At 48.8% G+C, this 23,176-nt stretch overlaps 2 long non-coding RNA genes across 2 annotated transcripts; one reads left to right on the top strand and one right to left on the bottom strand.

The window, feature by feature from the left end:
* Window positions 1-10,546: 10,546 nt before the first annotated feature.
* LOC135816690 (uncharacterized) lies at window positions 10,547-11,483 on the bottom strand. Its single transcript, XR_010553459.1, has 4 exons — window positions 11,358-11,483; window positions 11,132-11,272; window positions 10,917-10,988; window positions 10,547-10,587 (listed from the first exon to the last, which is right to left on the bottom strand). It is a non-coding gene; the product is annotated as an uncharacterized LOC135816690 (long non-coding RNA).
* Window positions 11,484-21,642: 10,159 nt separating this feature from the next.
* LOC135816689 (uncharacterized) lies at window positions 21,643-22,579 on the top strand. The gene is made up of 4 exons (XR_010553458.1): window positions 21,643-21,768; window positions 21,854-21,994; window positions 22,138-22,209; window positions 22,539-22,579. It is a non-coding gene; the product is annotated as an uncharacterized LOC135816689 (long non-coding RNA).
* Window positions 22,580-23,176: the final 597 nt, after the last annotated feature.

The following is a 23,176-nucleotide window of genomic DNA, read 5'->3' as shown; positions in this document are numbered from 1 at the left end:
GAGAGAGAGAGAGACCCATTTTGTGCACAATGCAACAATGACTGACAGCTATAATAATAATACTGTAATAATCTTTATTTCAGGATTACCCAAAGGCTAACGCCTATCTGGGGGACCTCCTATTTATGTATATACATTGTACTAGCTGAGAATATTACACGCCATCTTGGTCAACAATAAAGCAGGCATCAGAAAGCTGTAATTTGAAAGCATGGAAAACAGCGGGGCCGGCCCATTATTATTATTATTATTATTATGAAGTGCAAGCCTCTTTTACGGGCAAAAATTAACACAATGTATTAAAATGCAATACAACATACACTGGAGAAGAAATCAGGAAAATAAAATATGAGCTCAAAAATGGAACGAAAAATAGCAAATAGAATCAAAACTCACGATGGAATCAAACTCACGATGGAGTCAAACTCATGATGGAAACTACAACCCAGTGAGTTGGAAAACCAACCACAGAATTAGATATTGGGAATAGAGTCAGACACAACAACGACCGAAATCAGTACACCAAAAATCTGTCCTACAAAAACAAAGGAACAAGAAAAACAAGAAAGACGAAGTACAAAGAATCCCCAAAAAAGAGGGGAGAACGGGATGAAAGAGGACCGGAGAGCGGCAAACCCCAGGAGGACTTAGCGTCACATAGTGGTGGGAATGCGGGCCTCCACAGAAACAGCATCCACATCCGCCGCCAGACCAGGTGCACGGAATGCACGGCGACTCCCACGAACCATCAGGACGGACTCGCGGACAAGGCTGAAAGCCAGGTCCGTCCGCAGCTTTCCCATCACGAGGGGATAAGGCTGCGAGAGCTTGGTGGAGAGCTTCGTTCCGAGCAGCTTGCCTCCTTCGCCAGGGCACCAGCAGAAGACAGGACGATCGGGGTGAACGACGCGTGCTCAACTTCCCGGATCCGGGCACCGTATGCCGACTGCTTCTGACGCTCGTGCCATTGGAACACCTCAGCCAGCGGGCGAGATCGGTACGACTGTGCGTTGGGATAGAACACCCTTACATCAAAAAATGCATCAGTCTGTACCGACCAAAACCCCCTGGCCTTGATGTCCGGTCTGGCGTCGTCCGCAGTGAGCAGGGCAGGACCATGGTCAAACGTGCGGACCGTCGGTAGAGGTTGCAGCGGTGGCTCCAGCTGCACATCCTCAGACACTTGAGAAAGAAGTTGGCCCAGGTAGTTGCGGACATGGTTGTGCCGGTGGATGGGATAGCCGCCCAACTTGCAGATCATTGCGTGGTCGATGGTGAACGGCCGGCCGCATGGACACTCGGTAGGTGAACCGTGGATGGTGAGGCCATACCGAATGCATAGGGCATCAACGAAGGACCGCCGGTCGAGGGAGTATCCATGCTCCCGAACAGGAAGACAGGTCAGCCATGCACCTGCTCCCTTGGCCTGGAGGTGCTCCAGAAGCATTGGTGGTAGGGCCTCTGGACCAGCTGTCTGCAGGACGGTCTTGGTTGTCACAGACTGGGCTTGCTTGGCAGCAGCCTTGGCGGCGCAAATGGCTGCTGGGTCCACGCTGTAGAGGGAGGACTGGTCCGCGATAAGTTGCTGGAGACTGCTCGTGATGGACAGAGATGCTGTCCGCTGTTGCGGGGCAGCCTCAACTGGATTGAGCACTGCAAGGCCACCATGACGCACAGGCAGAGCAAGAAGGCTGCGTAGCGGGGCAGGGACGACTGGCACACCCAATAGAGCTGGCAACAAGACGGAGCGAAGAGAGGACTCGAGAGGCTCGAAGACGTCTGGTGCACAGCTCGACACGCGCATCAGGAATGTCCAGCGGTGACGGTACCCAAAGACCAGTGCGGCATACACGGCTTGGGGCTCGGCCTCGGCCACGTTCGCCAGCTCACGCATCTCAGATGCCCAAGCCTCCACTCGAGCATTGCAAAATGTTGTCTTGAAGGCTTCCGAGCCCAGAGGAGCACCCAGGTAGGGGCGGCCCTCAGTGGTGATGTGGACATCGGTGTCGGCGAATGCAGCGTTGGCAGCATCGAGATGCTCAGGCTTGACAACCAGCCAAGTCTTGGCAGCGTTTGGATAGTAGCCGAATGCTGGGCCAAGTTGACAGATCTGGTCCCACCAGGTGCGAAGGCGCCGCAGCAGGCCAGCGGCTCCCGCGTCATCGGCATACCATAGCTGGATGGTCGAGGCGTCCGGTCGAGCAGCGGACGCACCGACGCCGGCTGGTCTCTCAGGCGATTCGCGGTCATGCACCGTGCCAGCTGGAGAGTCGTCCATAAGGGCGGTGGCGAGGGTAGTGACGAGTGGCGTAATGGCAATAGCGTAGAGGGGCATGGCTAGTGGGCAGCCTTGCGTGGTGCCTTCAGCAGACCAGATGACCGTACCGCTGACGTGGAGAGGTACTGTGCCGCGGTAAAAGTTTTTCGAAATTGTTGCTATTGATGGACATAGTAGGTGGATGTTGTGGAGCATAGCTGCACGGTTCAGCGAGTTGAACGCGTTGGTAGCATCGACCAGGAGTGCTCCCTCTGTGTTGCTGCTGTCAAAGTGGCGACACAGGGAATGTGCAGCGGCCTCCGCCCCACCCTCCTGCCCAGCACAGGTTTGAAGTGCCCCCGCGGCCTCAACAATGTCCTGACGCGTGATGCGGAGGACCACCTTGGCAATGAGGCGACGGAGGGTCTCCCCAATGCCGATCGGGCGCACACCAGGATTCTTATCCAGGGGCACAAGCCTCCCAGCCAGCAGCGGCGCCAAAGCACCCGAGTCGACAGGAGAGGTGGCGAGGCGCTTCGTCAGCATGGCTACAGCGTTGCATAGGCCCGTGGAAGATCTTCCAAATGAACAACACATCCTCCGCCAGGCATCTGCATCCAGCCCAGACACCCCTGCCGCACCAGACAGGGAAAGAGAGGTAGCCCGGACAAATGCAGCATTCACCGGTTCGAACAGCACGGGATGCGTTGGGCGGCACGGACCCTGTAGCAGTACATCGGATGAGGGGCCATCCAAGTCCGGTGATGGGTGTTTGGCTTTCAGAATATCTATGGTGGACTGGCCACCACCGCAGTCAGCCTGCAAGGGAAGGACGCCCCCCTGCCTGAGGTGTGCAGGCAACGAATTGCTGCTTTCACTTTGCCCGCGAGCATGAGACGGGTAAAGCCTTTCACCGCTGCGTCATCAGACCGCTGGAGAGGACCAGATGGTAGGTGGTCTTGGATCTGCCGACCCTCGTGGAGCAGGGAAGTGATATCACCATCTTTCCATAGTTGGAGTCGACGCTGCAAGCAGCGGACATGATCAGCAGCCTTTGATGTCCGGAAAGGTTTCTGCAGGAGAAGGGGCGGAAACACCATAGCAGCTTTCAGAGCAATGCGTTCCTGAGGTGTGTCAGGGGACCGGAGTTGCAGGAGACGAGCCTGCTCCTCCACGAACGCACAGCCTGCTTTTCCAGATGGTATTGCAAAAATGTTGCGGCGCCAGTTGACGACAACTTCTCTCGCGTGCTCCAGGGCTTGCTCAAACTGCGATGATGGGACGGAAGCCCAGGTGAACGGCTGGCAGTTTAGGGCTGGTGCAGCGTCAGGGAGTCGATCAGGTGGCTGAGAGGCGTCCAAGTTCGCAAGCAGGTCAATGTCCTGGGATGAAATGGCAGAGTAGTCCAGGGCGTGCGCATCCCCAGTGCTGTGCGTACCGGAAGGCGGCTGAGAATTCTCTTGGGAGTTTCGAACCTGGGGAGTTTGAGTGCCTGAGCCAGAAGCCGCAGCGGGGCATGAGGATGAAACAGACGTCTCCGCGGCAGCACCGCTGGGTTGTGAGGACGTGGTAGAAGGGTTTCCGCGACCATCGTGGCAGGAAGAGGAGGCCGATATTTGAGATACTCCTTGAACATTCGAATTTCGAGTTCTTGAATTTCGAGTATTCACGGCGGAGGGTACTGGGCACGATGAAGAGAAAGCCAGATGAGAGGCGGCAGCAGCGCTGCCGGCCGTCTGTGACGACGCTGAGCGACAGGAGTTACGACACGTTCCATGGCGATTGGCGGAGCAGTTAGTACATTGACGTCCAGCTTTGGCGCATTTGCAGCCTGAACAGGTCGAGGCCTTTCCGCACGTGCAGCATGGCGGCATAGCTATAATATTATTATTATCGTGCTCGGGTCGCCGCAGCCAGCGCCGACGGGGAGGACACCCCCGAGGAGGGCAGCGACCCCTCTGGCGTCGACTCTCCACGTCCCGAGGAGGGCAGCGACCCTCCTGGCGTCGACTCTCCACGTCCCGATGGCGACGGAGACGGAGACGAGACGGAGACGAAGAAGACCTGAAGTAATACGGAGGATTAGGATTATTATTATTATTATTAGGCCAAACTAAAGAAGGTGTGTGGTTCGACTCACCCGACCGACCGTACAATTTCAGCCCGACCGTAACTTTTTTTCGGCGGGCTGTCGTGTGACTGACGTACGTGGACTGAACACGTCCACGTCTACGTGCTGTGCGGCGTGAGTCTGCGGACGCAGGCGGCTCCTTTTGGACTTGACTTGTAGTTGTACTGCAGTGCAGTGCAGTGAGTGGTACGACTGCTGCCTTGTGCTGGTAGTAGAGTCTACTCGATACGCGTATACAGTGTATTTACATGTACTAAAAATATATATTTAAAAAAAAAAATCCGCCCGCCCGCCCGTAAAAAAAATGTCCATGTTAGTCGAACCACACACCTTCTTTAGTTTGGCCTTATTATTATTTCGTAATACGTATTCGCATGCAACGACGCAAATCCACACAATTCAGTAGACACTTTTTCTATCAAACGTTTTCTTTCCCTTCTCTTCAGGATAGTACAGGGAATGTTGGAAATTAGAAAAACACATAACTATATAGAAAATGAAAGAAAGAAAAGTCAACACTTCAACATAGGTGTTAAAAATGATTAAAGTGTTAAAAACTCAAAAACAAACAGCTGCAAGTTGTAGACAAACACGTTGAACACATCAGGGAACACTTGTCACACTTTCACGAGGTGTGACACCAAACAACTGCAACGATAACACATTCTCCTTCTGTACACATAGTTCTGGATCTAGTTTACGAATATACAGAGCTTCTAACACAGCAAGATGTAACTTAGACCTTCCACGAGTCAAAATCGAAAAGATATCATCACTTGTGTTTTTCTAATTTCCAACATTCCCTGTACTATCCTGAAGAGAAGGGAAAGAAAACGTTTGATAGAAAAAGTGTCTACTGAATTGTGTGGATTTGCGTCGTTGCATGCGAATACGTATTACGAAACTGTTTTTCCCACCGCCTCCAAACTACTGTTTGAATTATTATTATTATTATTATTATTTTTTTTTTTAATGGAGTGCAAGCCTCTTTTACGGGCAAAAATTAACACAATGTATTAAAATGCAATACAACATACACTGGAGAAGAAATCAGGAAAATAAAATATGAGCTCAAAAATGGAACGAAAAATAGCAAAATTAATAGAATCAAAACTCACGATGGAATCAAACTCACGATGGAATCAAACTCATGATGGAAACTACAAAACCCAATGAGTTGGAAAACCAACCACAGAATTAGATATTGGGAATAGAGTCAGACACAACAACGACCGAAATCAGTACACCAAAAATCTGTCCTACAAAAAACAAAGGAACAAAAAAAACAAGAAAGACGAAGTACAAAGAATCCCCAAAAAAGAGGGGAGAACGGGATGAAAGAGGACCGGAGAGCGGCAAACCCCAGGAGGACTTAGCGTCACGTAGTGGCGGGAATGCGGGCCTCCACAGAAACAGCATCCACATCCGCCGCCAGACCAGGTGCACGGAATGCACGGCGACTCCCACGAACCATCAGGACGGAGTCGCGGACAAGGCTGAAAGCCAGGTCCGTCCGCAGCTTTCCCATCACGAGGGGATAAGGCTGCGAGAGCTTGGTGGAGAGCTTCGTTCCGAGCAGCTTCAGGAACCGGATAGCCTCCTTCGCCAGGGCACCAGCGGAAGACAGGACGATCGGGGTGAACGACGCGTGCTCAACTTCCCGGATCCGGGCACCGTATGCCGACTGCTTCTGACGCTCGTGCCATTGGAACACCTCAGCCAGCGGGCGAGATCGGTACGACTGTGCGTTGGGATAGAACACCCTTACATCAAAAAATGCATCAGTCTGTACCGACCAAAACCCCCTGGCCTTGATGTCCGGTCTGGCGTCGTCCGCAGTGAGCAGGGCAGGACCATGGTCAAACGTGCGGACCGTCGGTAGAGGTTGCAGCGGTGGCTCCAGCTGCACATCCTCAGACACTTGAGAAAGAAGTTGGCCCAGGTAGTTGCGGACATGGTTGTGCCGGTGGATGGGATAGCCGCCCAACCTGCAGATCATTGCGTGGTCGATGGTGAACGGCCGGCCGCATGGACACTCGGTAGGTGAACCGTGGATGGTGAGGCCATACCGAATGCATAGGGCATCAACGAAGGACCGCCGGTCGAGGGAGTATCCATGCTCGCGAACAGGAAGACAGGTCAGCCATGCACCTGTTCCCTTGGCCTGGAGGTGCTCCAGAAGCATTGGTGGTAGGGCCTCTGGACCAGCTGTCTGCAGGACGGTCTTGGTTGTCACAGACTGGGCTTGCTTGGCAGCAGCCTTGGCGGCGCAAATGGCTGCTGGGTCCACGCTGTAGAGGGAGGACTGGTCCGCGATAAGTTGCTGGAGACTGCTCGTGATGGACAGAGATGCTGTCCGCTGTTGCGGGGCAGCCTCAACTGGATTGAGCACTGCAAGGCCACCATGACGCACAGGCAGAGCAAGAAGGCTGCGTAGAGGGGCAGGGACGACTGGCACACCCAATAGAGCTGGCAACAAGACGGAGCGAAGAGAGGACTCGAGAGGCTCGAAGACGTCTGGTGCACAGCTCGACACGCGCATCAGGAATGTCCAGCGGTGACGGTACCCAAAGACCAGTGCGGCATACACGGCTTGGGGCTCGGCCTCGGCCACGTTCGCCAGCTCACGCATCTCAGATGCCCAAGCCTCCACTCGAGCATTGCAAAATGTTGTCTTGAAGGCTTCCGAGCCCAGAGGAGCACCCAGGTAGGGGCGGCCCTCAGTGGTGATGTGGACATCGGTGTCGGCGAATGCAGCGTTGGCAGCATCGAGATGCTCGGGCTTGACAACCAGCCAAGTCTTGGCAGCGTTTGGATAGTAGCCGAATGCTGGGCCAAGTTGACAGATCTGGTCCCACCAGGTGCGAAGGCGCCGCAGCAGGCCAGCGGCTCCCGCGTCATCGGCATACCATAGCTGGATGGTCGAGGCGTCCGGTCGAGCAGCGGACGCACCGACGCCGGCTGGTCTCTCAGGCGATTCGCGGTCTTGCACCGTGCCAGCTGGAGAGTCGTCCATAAGGGCGGTGGCGAGGGTAGTGACGAGTGGCGTAATGGCAATAGCGTAGAGGGGCATGGCTAGTGGGCAGCCTTGCGTGGTGCCTTCAGCAGACCAGATGACCGTACCGCTGACGTGGAGAGGTACTGTGCCGCGGTAAAAGTTTTTCGAAATTGTTGCTATTGATGGACATAGTAGGTGGATGTTGTGGAGCATAGCTACACGGTTCAGGGAGTTGAACGCGTTGGTAGCATCGACCAGGAGTGCTCCCTCTGTGTTGCTGCTGTCAAAGTGGCGACACAGGGCATGTGCAGCGGCCTCCGCCCCACCCTCCTGCCCAGCACAGGTTTGAAGTGCCCCCGCGGCCTCAACAATGTCCTGACGCGTGATGCGGAGGACCACCTTGGCAATGAGGCGACGGAGGGTCTCCCCAATGCCGATCGGGCGCACACCAGGATTCTTATCCAGGGGCACAAGCCTCCCAGCCAGCAGCGGCGCCAAAGCACCCGAGTCGACAGGAGAGGTGGCGAGGCGCTTCGTCAGCATGGCTACAGCGTTGCATAGGCCCGTGGAAGATCTTCCAAATGAACAACACATCCTCCGCCAGGCATCTGCATCCAGCCCAGACACCCCTGCCGCACCAGACAGGGAAAGGGAGGTAGCCCGGACAAATGCAGCATTCACCGGTTCGAACAGCACGGGATGCGTTGGGCGGCACGGACCCTGTAGCAGTACATCGGATGAGGGGCCATCCAAGTCCGGTGATGGGTGTTTGGCTTATTATTATTATTATTTTTTCACGGTGGCGGTTGGCCAATAAGAGAGATGCAATAATTATTAATAACGGTGATTAAATGAGGCTATGAGGTAACATCAGTTGAGAATATGGTGATACTGATTGTTCAAGAGTTGATCGCTAGGGAGTGTACAGGAATCAGCACATTCGACCTAGTAGGGGCTGCACTGGAGATTAGAGAAAGAGCATATGCTAGATTCGATGAGAGCAGAGAGTTCTGAATGGATTTTATGTCTCGGGGTAGACTATTGAACAGATTCATTGAGCAAAGAAGTGGAGAGGGGGAATAGCGAGTGGTGCAAGCAACGGTCAGAGAAAAGCTCTGAGGTGCCTCAACTCTCTGGTACTGTGTATGGGGAAGTGCGCAGTGGCTGTTTGTATATGAGGTGGGGCGTAATTTTGGTGTATGGAATGAGCTCCAAGCTAGTTCACTTGTCTACGTGATTTCAGTGTTGGCAGACTGACATGGTGCAACAGGGAGGAGTGGTGGCATAGCTTGAAGATTGGGAGACAGAGGCATAGTTTTATTGCACGGCGCTGAAAACGCTCCAGGGCATCCGACTGATGAAACGTAAGTGCAGAGAGAGCAAGGCTTCCATAGACCAGGATGGAGCGGATGTATACAGTGTATATAAGCAGCAGTGTTTTGGGGTTAGGTTGCCCCTTATTCTAGCCAGGAGTTGAGTTACTTTGGAGGCCTTGGTTTGAATTATGAGTTTGAGTCCACCAACAACAGGTCAACAATAAAGCAGGCATCAGAAAGCTGTAATTTGAAAGCATGGAAAACAGCGGGGCCGGCCCATTATTATTATGATTATTATTTTTTTTCACGGTGGCGGTTGGCCAATAAGAGAGATGCAATAATTATTAATAACGGTGATTAAATGAGGCTATGAGGTAACATCAGTTGAGAATATGGTGATACTGATAGTTCAAGAGTTGATCGCTAGGGAGTGTACAGGAATCAGCACATTCGACCTAGTAGGGGCTGCACTGGAGATTAGAGAAAGAGCATATGCTAGATTCGATGAGAGCAGAGAGTTCTGAATGGATTTTATGTCTCGGGGTAGACTATTGAACAGATTCATTGAGCAAAGAAGTGGAGAGGGGGAATAGCGAGTGGTGCAAGCAACGGTCAGAGAAAAGCTCTGAGGTGCCTCAACTCTCTAGTACTGTGTATGGGGAAGTGCGCAGTGGCTGTTTGTATATGAGGTGGGGCGTAATTTTGGTGTATGGAATGAGCTCCAAGCTAGTTCACTTGAGTAGTTAGTGCGGGGCAGGTTCTGGTGCACTTTTTGACCTTTGACCTTTGGGCCAAATAAGGCACACTGTGTCGGTCGTGCTTGGTCTGGCCCCGGGACTCCCCCAGGGTTTGACCTTTGACCTTTAGGTTAAATAAGGCACACTGTGTCGGGCGCGCTTGGTCTGGCCCCGGGACTCCCCCAGGGTTTGACCTTTGACCCCTGGCATGCCATAAATGTCATCATGTTCTTTTCCGTGGCGAACGTGCACTTGTGCACGTTCGGTGCATTCGCACCGGGGAGTAGTAAAATACGTACTATTCCCTGATTTGCACATCGTAGATGTGCATTGCATGCAGTGACATATTGCGCATGCGTGCATACGCACGCGGAGCGTGTGACCTTCAGTGGTCCTATGCGTGTGGAAAAGACGCAGTGCAACACAAGGTGTACTAGTACACGTGTCATTATACTACTCCATGATTCGCACTTCGTAGATGTGCAGCAAACAAGTTCACGTTCCGTGCATTCGTTTTATTTGCACATCGTAGATGTGCACTGATTGACAAGTTGCCCATACAGAGCATACCTAATCGGCTTTTCGATCGAGAATGTTCAAATTCGGCCATATTATGAGCTCCAAGATCAGAATTCGGCTCAACATAGTACTTGAAGTCACCGCTCCCATTACGTCAAGTACATTTACATACACCCTGTTGAAGCACTGAAGCATCGGTTTTCGGGGAATTCAACATGCGAATTTTTGAAAATTCGGCGAAAAGATGGGTAATTTCTTCAAAACCACTGTTTTCGGCGAATTTTTCGCCCGGCCGATTAGGGAAATGCCTACTGTCCATGCAGGTCCATTAGATGCAAATTTCTATTTTGATCAGGATACAGTTAGAATCAACCGGCTACGCCCGGAGTATCATGCATTAAAACAATTATTGAAGGGGTGTCACAGTGAAGCAGTGTTGCTACGCACCACAAATCCCCTCTGCACTGCATCGAATCTATACTGGAGAATCCAGAGTGACCAGCAAAGAGTCACAACCCGCGGGTATCCAGTCACACTAAGGCATATCCACCATTCCCCACATATTCACTGTAACAAAACACAATACTGTTCACTATAATACACTTTTATTTAAATGGACTTGGATGAGTCTGTAGAAGAGAACACAATGCACGCACACGCACGCATGCGCGGACACACACACGCACACACACACACACACACACGCGCGCGCACACACATCTAGGTTATAGTGCTATACACGTATCTAGGATTTAGGAAGCACGAGAATATGTCGAAGCACCCACACATATCCCTTCATGCAGTGTACTTCAGTAGCCCAACACATTACGACCGCTATAGCACAGGACCATCACAAAACACATTACGACTGCTATAGCACAGGACCATCACAAAACACTACACACTGTTACTACACTGCATACACAGTTACTACACTACGCCTGTTACAAGTACTTACAAATAATTTTGAAAACAAATGGCACATCCCGAAGACGGCAGCTAGCTCCAGACCTTCATACATCATCATCATCTGTAAAACCAAGCATGAGCGCACACAAACACTATTAGTGTCACGAATACGGAAGCAGGGTAAGACAAGAGGATACGAAACAAGTAAGTATCGCTATAACGAGGGGGATAAGTATACATGTAGACAGAGCAGTGCTTACTTACAGGGTCCGGATACGCTCCATGGCGTCCCGGTAGTCGGACTGCAACAGCAGCCCGACCTGCCGGCCCTCCCAGTAACGGGTTCGATGGGCCGCACCCGCCAGGTGTGCGGCCACGGCCTGGCCTCCCACCAGCCTTTCTCCACTGTAAAAACGAAAGAAACCGCAGAAAGCACAGTGTCATAGAGCTCTTTTGTTGGGGGAGAGAGCTAGGAGCACTGCACACTTACCATTTGTCACAATATATTATAAGAAAGAGGCGGCGCTTGACGCACCGCCTCAGGTGCTGAAACAGGGGTACGGGTATAACCCCTGTAAGTTCCACACCACAGTGACATGTGAAAGCCATACTGTAATGATACTGAAGTGAAGGTGTGAACCGCAAAGCAAGACCTTTACCTTCTTCCTGTCGAATTCGCTCTCCAGCTGCATAACGACATCATCCGCTAAAATCCAATCATACCAAGTAATGCAAAGGTCATCAGTTGACCTTTTGGACTTTTCAACTCTTATCCAAAACCACCAAGAGGAAAAAAACCAGGATAATAATAATAATCTTTATTTCAGGATTACCCAAAGGCTAACGCCTATCTGGGGATGAAGAAGACGTCAGTTGTAGAAGCGTTTGTGGAGGAGTTGTTACATTATTCTCAGTAAATAGATATGGCTGATACATTCGGTGTAGACGTGGACGACCGGTCGTGGTCTCTCACCACGGGTCCTTTACTAATAGAAAGGCGGACGCCAATAAGAACTGTTGTGGACTTGGCAGATCAAAACGCGCAGCAAGAAATTTGGCACGTCGATGGTAGACTCCATCGGGAGGACAGACCAGCTCTTGTTGATAGTAGGGGAGTGTCCGCCTGGTGCTATGGAGGTCGCCTTCATCGCATTAATGAACCTGCTTGGATAGGACGGGGTAGCATCGAGTACTACCTCAACGGCGTCTAGAGCCGGCGGTCCTGCAGTCAGTTATTGTGACGCCACATACTGTATTCTACGGTGGTATCACCACGGAAGGCTCCACAGGGAGAATGCGCCAGCGGTGATACGCAGGGAAGGTAACAATCGTGTACGGGAGTGGTACCGATACAACCTTCGGCATAGGGAAGATGGACCTGCTTTCATCTCTCAGGAGGAGGAGGGTGTCTATCAGTGGTACCTCAACGGGGTGTATTACGGTGACCACCATCAAGACCAAGCAATACACCCCATGGAGCTGCAGTACACCAATGTAGTACCTACTAAGGTAGACTCGTCAGCAATAAGTCATGAGTCCATTTGTGTGATTAGTCAGGATACCCTGGACCGTCCTCTATCCAAGTTGGAGCGCGGTCATGAATTTCACTTCCACTGTATCAAGGAGTGGATCAGTTCTGCCCCTAAGCCCTACTTGCCCAACCTGCCGCTACTCCATGACTGCTGAGAACTTGGTTGAGTTCTTGTAGTAATACATGACACAGTTGCATGTAGGCGACTACGAATGACCAGTCATGTGCTACTGATGGACACGAACACGCCACCCTAAGTAGCCATGAGCGGCTATTTGGGCAAGGGCAACAAAGCACCTCGTGGGCGGCCAAGGTTGACACTAGCCACAAGTCTGGTCGCTCAGTTGAATAAGCTGGGTGTGCCCATGAAGACCATGGAAGCCCTTTCCAGGTGCCGGCAACAAGCAGAGGACAAGACAGACTGGAAGAAACTGTGCAGCTCGACACTCGAGGACAAATCAGTATCAACAGCTTCTACACCTTGCTGATGATGCTCACAAGACAGAAGTGGGAAAAACCACTGAATTTCTTTATTTAGTGCTCAACTACGCGAAATGTGCTATTATTATTATTATACATGTTCAATTGTACACAGTCTGGCTGACTGCCATTCTCTACCACACATTACCGGACACTGTTGTGGTTGTCGTCGCTATCGTCGTCGTTGTTGATGTTGTTGTTGGTTGTTGTCGTCGTTATCGTCGTCGTTGTTGATGTTGTTGTTGGCTGTTGCTGTCGGTTGTTGTCGGTTGTTGTCGTTTGCTGTTGGTTGTTGTTGGTTATTGTCGGTTGTTGTCGGTTGTTGTTGGTTGTTGTTGGTTGTTGTTGGTTGTTGTTGGTTGTTGTTGAGTGTTGTTGTTGGTTGTTGTTGATTGTTGTCGGTTGTTGGGTGTTGTTGTCGGTTGTTGGGTGTTGTTGTTGGCTGTTGGGTGTTGTTGTTGTCGGTTGTTGGGTGCTGTTGTTGGTTGTTGTTGGTTGTTGTTGGTTGTTGCCGGATGTTGTCGGTTGTTGTTGGTTGTTGTTGGTTGTTGTTGTCGGTTGTTGTCGGTTGTTGTCGGTTGTTGTTGGTTGTTGTTGTTGGTTGTTGTTGGTTGTTGTTGGTTGTTGTTGAGTGTTGTTGTTGGTTGTTGTTGATTGTTGTCGGTTGTTGGGCGTTTTTGTCGGTTGTTGGGTGTTGTTGTTGGTTGCTGGGTGTTGTTGTTGTCGGTTGTTGGGTGTTGTTGTTGGTTGTTGTTGGTTGTTGTTGGTTGTTGCCGGATGTTGTCGGTTGTTGTTGGTTGTTGTTGTCGGTTGTTGTCGGTTGTTGTCGGTTGTTGTCGGTTGTTGTCGGTTGTTGTTGGTTGTTGTTGGTTGTTGTTGGTTGTTGTTGGTTGTTGTTGGCTGTTGTTGGTTGTTGTTGTCGGTTGTTGTTGGTTGTTGTTGGTAGTTGTTGTCGGTTGCTGTCGGTTGTTGTCGGTTGTTGTCGGTTGTTGTTGTTTGTTGTTGTTTGTTGTTGGTTGTTGTTGGTTGTTGTTGGTTGTTGTTGGCTGTTGTTGTTTGTTGTTGGTTGTTGTTGTCGGTTGTTGGGTGTTGTTGTTGGTTATTGTCGGTTGTTGTCGGTTGTTGTCGGTTGTTGTGTTTTAACCCTTTGCGGTGCATCAGTCATTAACGACTGATATTGTGTACATACCGTAAAACTGTCGTAACTCCATCGATTTTAGTCCTGTTGCAAATATGGAAATATGTAGATTAATCGTTATTTTGTTCATTATCCAGGAGGATGTTGCTATGATTCAGTACCATTTTTTCGCATAATGAGACAAGTTTGTGTAACGTTAGTGTGACGTGGGTATGCTGATTGGATGCGAGGTGGTGAGAGTATGCTGATTGGCCGATAACAATTAGTGGAAGGGATAAAGTAATGCGCTGCTTGTGCAGCGTAACCAAACACATGGTCTGTGGGAAACACCCTAGTAAAATAAATAAAATAATAATAACATGAATTACCACCGGCACTTGAGAGACTCGAGCCCCGCCACCTTGTTCAAATCGGACTTGGTAGCTTCGTATTGGAACTTAATCTTCTTCTTTTTGAGGTATGACCGTACAAAACGCGCTTGGAGTTTTCATTTATTTTATTTTTTTATTTTATTTTTTCATTGCAACTTTTTTAGCAGATGTCCACTCGTGAAACAACGGTGAATCTGGAACGAATAAATGGTCCATGCCAAAGGCATGACGAGTCTCGAAGTCTTCACATTCATGATGGAACCTTGTCATGATTGACGCATTCCTTGATGGTGCGCACATGAAATCAACCTGGCTCATCTTTTCCAATTCCATTCTTTTCACATCCTGCAACCCATACCCTACTAGTATCAGTGGGGACGCTAGAATCAGAAGAGGCAAGGCAGCACTCTTCCGTGGATGTATTACTCGACACAACACCACCCATACTTGTTTTCTAGAAGTTTTGAATATAATGATATATTGCAGTAGGAAGTAGTATACAGTCAAATAGGATAGGATAAGAATGAATGATCAGCTGTCTGATAAAGAATGCAGTTCATTAAAGACTTATTGGAAGCTCTCTACCAGCTGATCGTCTTGTTGAACGGCGACACTGCATAATGATATGAAGCTCTCAGTTAGCTGTTTCAGTTCCGTGGTAGAAAGTGTCATGTGCGCGTCCAGAGCACGATGAAAACATCTGGGCTCCACGTGGATGCAGACGATTGGAGCAACAGTAAGACGTACCTTCAACGCCTGCTCGTCAATGTCGAGGGAGACTGCCCCGGGGTAGATGAAAACATCTTGTTCCACATCCAGTTCGAACGAGCTGGTCGGGACTAGCTTGCTTTCACCGTTGATGTACACCCGACATTGACCGTCGGACGAACGTGATGGGTAGAAGTTGGTCTTGATCTTCTCCACACGTCCTCTTCGGAGAGTGTCACGGAGCGATGGACAAGTCTTGATCAAGTTCGTAATGATGAACTCAGTGGACTTATTCAGTTCGATGTAAACCTGTCCTTGAGCATCTTTGCGAGCTGTTGCCGTACTACCACAGGCTGGTAGAGCTCCTGAAGGGAAGTACATCTTATAACCAGGCTTGTAGAAGGATCTACCTGATGACTTGTAGGACAGTTGCATGTCCTCCTGAAACCCATCCACCACAATCTCTTTGTGGAGCTTGGTAGGAGCAGGTGGCACATAGCGACGCTTAGCCGGTACTGCGTTCGAAGAGAGCACAACTTGAGGAGGGTCAGCAGGAAGAGCGGAATTCTTCCTCACCCGTCGCTCGTATAGGGAATCCATCTTCCAGGAAGCGAAGGCAGAACAACTCATCAGCACTGTATTCGATGAACGAATGACTCAACTACAGGACAACCATCTGTATTTATACAAGTCAGAGACGGGGGCGGATTGAAATGTTAAAAATATGTGTCAGCTAGATCAACCAATCACCATCAAGCCCGACACAAACATTTGCCCAATCAGCATTGAGCCCGCCAAAAACATTTGACCAACCAGCATCAAACTCGCCAAAAACATTTTGTCCAGTCAGCGGCATGCCCACCAAATAATTATCTCATCTTAAAGATTCCTTACATGATACAGCCACTTTAGTGAACTGATACAGTATGGAAATAAGATCAAAGTCAAACGTGTGCAAGTTCTGAATCACGTGATCAAGTGAATAGGTTTCCCAACAATAGGCATCAATCAATGATGTCATAAGGGATGTATCAGATGGAGATAAAATCAGCAAATTCGTACGCAACGTGGACAGTTGAGATGATGACACCATCCTGGTCGACTCCATGAGATGCAGTACATATAGGAGTGGAAAATGCTGAGGAAAAGGTTTCATGATTCGACTGAACCTCAACCATGATACATTGCTACGAGGTAAGTAGGAACGCGGTTTACGTAGTACATCCACATTCGTATCGTATACTATGCAGGATAATGCTATAGCATAGTTTAAACTCTTGTACAAACAGGGTTTTTTCATCGCAAGTAACTGCTCCCGAAGAGGGTGTACGCAAAGCTGATCGGATAAGAGTTCAGTTTTCGAAAGAAAATGCAAAAGATGATGATCCACACCGCATAACCGCTCATGTACAGCGTAACATCTTCCTTCAAAAAAAACATGATCAAGATACGTGTGTTCTTCGTGTGGACTTGTCATGGCGGTGATTTACTTCCCTGAAGATGATGTGCATAGGAGATGTAGTTTGATGAAGAAGCGTTACGCTGTACATGAGCGGTTATGCGGTGTGGATCGTCATCTTTTGCATTTTCTTTCGAAAACTGAACTCTTATCCGATCAGCTTTGCGTACACCCTCTTCGGGAGCAGTTACTTGCGATGAAAAAACCCTGTTTGTACAAGAGTTTAAACTATGCTATAGCATTATCCTGCATAGTATACGATACGAATGTGGATGTACTACGTAAACTGCGTTCCTACTTACCTCGTAGCAATGTATCATGGTTGAGGTTCAGTCGAATCATGAAACCTCTTCCTCAGCATTTTCCACTCCTATATGTACTGCATCTCATGGAGTCGACCAGGATGGTGTCATCATCTCAACTGTCCACGTTGCGTACGAATTTGCTGATTTTATCTCCATCTGATACATCTCTTATGACATCATTGATTGATGCCTATTGTTGGGAAACCTATTCACTTGATCACGTGATTCAGAACTTGCACACGTTTGACTTTGATCTTATTTCCATACTGTATCAGTTCACTAAAGTGGCTGTATCATGTAAGGAATCTTTAAGATGAGATAATTATTTGGTGGGCATGCCGCTGACTGGACAAAATGTTTTTGGCGAGTTTGATGCTGGTTGGTCAAATGTTTTTGGCGGGCTCAATGCTGATTGGGCAAATGTTTGTGTCGGGCTTGATGGTGATTGGTTGATCTAGCTGACACATATTTTTAACATTTCAATCCGCCCCCGTCTCTGACTTGTATAAATACAGATGGTTGTCCTGTAGTTGAGTCATTCGTTCATCGAATACAGTGCTGATGAGTTGTTCTGCCTTCGCTTCCTGGAAGATGGATTCCCTATACGAGCGACGGGTGAGGAAGAATTCCGCTCTTCCTGCTGACCCTCCTCAAGTTGTGCTCTCTTCGAACGCAGTACCGGCTAAGCGTCGCTATGTGCCACCTGCTCCTACCAAGCTCCACAAAGAGATTGTGGTGGATGGGTTTCAGGAGGACATGCAACTGTCCTACAAGTCATCAGGTAGATCCTTCTACAAGCCTGGTTATAAGATGTACTTCCCTTCAGGAGCTCTACCAGCCTGTGGTAGTACGGCAACAGCTCGCAAAGATGCTCAAGGACAGGTTTACATCGAACTGAATAAGTCCACTGAGTTCATCATTACGAACTTGATCAAGACTTGTCCATCGCTCCGTGACACTCTCCGAAGAGGACGTGTGGAGAAGATCAAGACCAACTTCTACCCATCACGTTCGTCCGACGGTCAATGTCGGGTGTACATCAACGGTGAAAGCAAGCTAGTCCCGACCAGCTCGTTCGAACTGGATGTGGAACAAGATGTTTTCATCTACCCCGGGGCAGTCTCCCTCGACATTGACGAGCAGGCGTTGAAGGTACGTCTTACTGTTGCTCCAATCGTCTGCATCCACGTGGAGCCCAGATGTTTTCATCGTGCTCTGGACGCGCACATGACACTTTCTACCACGGAACTGAAACAGCTAACTGAGAGCTTCATATCATTATGCAGTGTCGCCGTTCAACAAGACGATCAGCTGGTAGAGAGCTTCCAATAAGTCTTTAATGAACTGCATTCTTTATCAGACAGCTGATCATTCATTCTTATCCTATCCTATTTGACTGTATACTACTTCCTACTGCAATATATCATTATATTCAAAACTTCTAGAAAACAAGTATGGGTGGTGTTGTGTCGAGTAATACATCCACGGAAGAGTGCTGCCTTGCCTCTTCTGATTCTAGCGTCCCCACTGATACTAGTAGGGTATGGGTTGCAGGATGTGAAAAGAATGGAATTGGAAAAGATGAGCCAGGTTGATTTCATGTGCGCACCATCAAGGAATGCGTCAATCATGACAAGGTTCCATCATGAATGTGAAGACTTCGAGACTCGTCATGCCTTTGGCATGGACCATTTATTCGTTCCAGATTCACCGTTGTTTCACGAGTGGACATCTGCTAAAAAAGTTGCAATGAAAAAATAAAATAAAAAAATAAAATAAATGAAAACTCCAAGCGCGTTTTGTACGGTCATACCTCAAAAAGAAGAAGATTAAGTTCCAATACGAAGCTACCAAGTCCGATTTGAACAAGGTGGCGGGGCTCGAGTCTCTCAAGTGCCGGTGGTAATTCATGTTATTATTATTTTATTTATTTTACTAGGGTGTTTCCCACAGACCATGTGTTTGGTTACGCTGCACAAGCAGCGCATTACTTTATCCCTTCCACTAATTGTTATCGGCCAATCAGCATACTCTCACCACCTCGCATCCAATCAGCATACCCACGTCACACTAACGTTACACAAACTTGTCTCATTATGCGAAAAAATGGTACTGAATCATAGCAACATCCTCCTGGATAATGAACAAAATAACGATTAATCTACATATTTCCATATTTGCAACAGGACTAAAATCGATGGAGTTACGACAGTTTTACGGTATGTACACAATATCAGTCGTTAATGACTGATGCACCGCAAAGGGTTAAAACACAACAACCGACAACAACCGACAACAACCGACAATAACCAACAACAACACCCAACAACCGACAACAACAACCAACAACAAACAACAACAGCCAACAACAACCAACAACAACCAACAACAACCAACAACAAACAACAACAAACAACAACAACCGACAACAACCGACAACAACCGACAGCAACCGACAACAACTACCAACAACAACCAACAACAACCGACAACAACAACCAACAACAGCCAACAACAACCAACAACAACCAACAACAACCAACAACAACCAACAACAACCGACAACAACCGACAACAACCGACAACAACAACCAACAACAACCGACAACATCCGGCAACAACCAACAACAACCAACAACAACCAACAACAACACCCAACAACCGACAACAACAACACCCAGCAACCAACAACAACACCCAACAACCGACAAAAACGCCCAACAACCGACAACAATCAACAACAACCAACAACAACACTCAACAACAACCAACAACAACCAACAACAACCAACAACAACAACCAACAACAACCGACAACAACCGACAACAACCGACAACAACAACCAACAACAACCAACAACAACCGACAACATCCGGCAACAACCAACAACAACCAACAACAACCAACAACAGCACCCAACAACCGACAACAACAACACCCAACAGCCAACAACAACACCCAACAACCGACAACAACACCCAACAACCGACAACAATCAACAACAACCAACAACAACACTCAACAACAACCAACAACAACCAACAACAACCAACAACAACCAACAACAACCGACAACAACCGACAATAACCAACAACAACCAACAGCAAACGACAACAACCGACAACAACCGACAGCAACAGCCAACAACAACATCAACAACGACGACGATAACGACGACAACAACCAACAACAACATCAACAACGACGACGATAGCGACGACAACCACAACAGTGTCCGGTAATGTGTGGTAGAGAATGGCAGTCAGCCAGACTGTGTACAATTGAACATGTATAATAATAATAATAGCACATTTCGCGTAGTTGAGCACTAAATAAAGAAATTCAGTGGTTTTTCCCACTTCTGTCTTGTGAGCATCATCAGCAAGGTGTAGAAGCTGTTGATACTGATTTGTCCTCGAGTGTCGAGCTGCACAGTTTCTTCCAGTCTGTCTTGTCCTCTGCTTGTTGCCGGCACCTGGAAAGGGCTTCCATGGTCTTCATGGGCACACCCAGCTTATTCAACTGAGCGACCAGACTTGTGGCTAGTGTCAACCTTGGCCGCCCACGAGGTGCTTTGTTGCCCTTGCCCAAATAGCCGCTCATGGCTACTTAGGGTGGCGTGTTCGTGTCCATCAGTAGCACATGACTGGTCATTCGTAGTCGCCTACATGCAACTGTGTCATGTATTACTACAAGAACTCAACCAAGTTCTCAGCAGTCATGGAGTAGCGGCAGGTTGGGCAAGTAGGGCTTAGGGGCAGAACTGATCCACTCCTTGATACAGTGGAAGTGAAATTCATGACCGCGCTCCAACTTGGATAGAGGACGGTCCAGGGTATCCTGACTAATCACACAAATGGACTCATGACTTATTGCTGACGAGTCTACCTTAGTAGGTACTACATTGGTGTACTGCAGCTCCATGGGGTGTATTGCTTGGTCTTGATGGTGGTCACCGTAATACACCCCGTTGAGGTACCACTGATAGACACCCTCCTCCTCCTGAGAGATGAAAGCAGGTCCATCTTCCCTATGCCGAAGGTTGTATCGGTACCACTCCCGTACACGATTGTTACCTTCCCTGCGTATCACCGCTGGCGCATTCTCCCTGTGGAGCCTTCCGTGGTGATACCACCGTAGAATACAGTATGTGGCGTCACAATAACTGACTGCAGGACCGCCGGCTCTAGACGCCGTTGAGGTAGTACTCGATGCTACCCCGTCCTATCCAAGCAGGTTCATTAATGCGATGAAGGCGACCTCCATAGCACCAGGCGGACACTCCCCTACTATCAACAAGAGCTGGTCTGTCCTCCCGATGGAGTCTACCATCGACGTGCCAAATTTCTTGCTGCGCGTTTTGATCTGCCAAGTCCACAACAGTTCTTATTGGCGTCCGCCTTTCTATTAGTAAAGGACCCGTGGTGAGAGACCACGACCGGTCGTCCACGTCTACACCGAATGTATCAGCCATATCTATTTACTGAGAATAATGTAACAACTCCTCCACAAACGCTTCTACAACTGACGTCTTCTTCATCCCCAGATAGGCGTTAGCCTTTGGGTAATCCTGAAATAAAGATTATTATTATTATCCTGGTTTTTTTCCTCTTGGTGGTTTTGGATAAGAGTTGAAAAGTCCAAAAGGTCAACTGATGACCTTTGCATTACTTGGTATGATTGGATTTTAGCGGATGATGTCGTTATGCAGCTGGAGAGCGAATTCGACAGGAAGAAGGTAAAGGTCTTGCTTTGCGGTTCACACCTTCACTTCAGTATCATTACAGTATGGCTTTCACATGTCACTGTGGTGTGGAACTTACAGGGGTTATACCCGTACCCCTGTTTCAGCACCTGAGGCGGTGCGTCAAGCGCCGCCTCTTTCTTATAATATATTGTGACAAATGGTAAGTGTGCAGTGCTCCTAGCTCTCTCCCCCAACAAAAGAGCTCTATGACACTGTGCTTTCTGCGGTTTCTTTCGTTTTTACAGTGGAGAAAGGCTGGTGGGAGGCCAGGCCGTGGCCGCACACCTGGCGGGTGCGGCCCATCGAACCCGTTACTGGGAGGGCCGGCAGGTCGGGCTGCTGTTGCAGTCCGACTACCGGGACGCCATGGAGCGTATCCGGACCCTGTAAGTAAGCACTGCTCTGTCTACATGTATACTTATCCCCCTCGTTATAGCGATACTTACTTGTTTCGTATCCTCTTGTCTTACCCTGCTTCCGTATTCGTGACACTAATAGTGTTTGTGTGCGCTCATGCTTGGTTTTACAGATGATGATGATGTATGAAGGTCTGGAGCTAGCTGCCGTCTTCGGGATGTGCCATTTGTTTTCAAAATTATTTGTAAGTACTTGTAACAGGCGTAGTGTAGTAACTGTGTATGCAGTGTAGTAACAGTGTGTAGTGTTTTGTGATGGTCCTGTGCTATAGCAGTCGTAATGTGTTTTGTGATGGTCCTGTGCTATAGCGGTCGTAATGTGTTGGGCTACTGAAGTACACTGCATGAAGGGATATGTGTGGGTGCTTCGACATATTCTCGTGCTTCCTAAATCCTAGATACGTGTATAGCACTATAACCTAGATGTGTGTGCGCGCGCGTGTGTGTGTGTGTGTGTGTGCGTGTGTGTGTCCGCGCATGCGTGCGTGTGCGTGCATTGTGTTCTCTTCTACAGACTCATCCAAGTCCATTTAAATAAAAGTGTATTATAGTGAACAGTATTGTGTTTTGTTACAGTGAATATGTGGGGAATGGTGGATATGCCTTAGTGTGACTGGATACCCGCGGGTTGTGACTCTTTGCTGGTCACTCTGGATTCTCCAGTATAGATTCGATGCAGTGCAGAGGGGATTTGTGGTGCGTAGCAACACTGCTTCACTGTGACACCCCTTCAATAATTGTTTTAATGCATGATACTCCGGGCGTAGCCGGTTGATTCTAACTGTATCCTGATCAAAATAGAAATTTGCATCTAATGGACCTGCATGGACAGTAGGCATTTCCCTAATCGGCCGGGCGAAAAATTCGCCGAAAACAGTGGTTTTGAAGAAATTACCCATCTTTTCGCCGAATTTTCAAAAATTCGCATGTTGAATTCCCCGAAAACCGATGCTTCAGTGCTTCAACAGGGTGTATGTAAATGTACTTGACGTAATGGGAGCGGTGACTTCAAGTACTATGTTGAGCCGAATTCTGATCTTGGAGCTCATAATATGGCCGAATTTGAACATTCTCGATCGAAAAGCCGATTAGGTATGCTCTGTATGGGCAACTTGTCAATCAGTGCACATCTACGATGTGCAAATAAAACGA

This window comes from Sycon ciliatum, chromosome 5 (genome assembly GCF_964019385.1).
Source record: "Sycon ciliatum chromosome 5, ocSycCili1.1, whole genome shotgun sequence".
In the NCBI taxonomy this organism is placed as follows: Eukaryota; Metazoa; Porifera; class Calcarea; order Leucosolenida; family Sycettidae; genus Sycon; species Sycon ciliatum.
The sequence above is the reverse complement of the archived record's forward strand: the minus strand, read 5'-3'. Positions and strand labels throughout refer to the sequence as shown.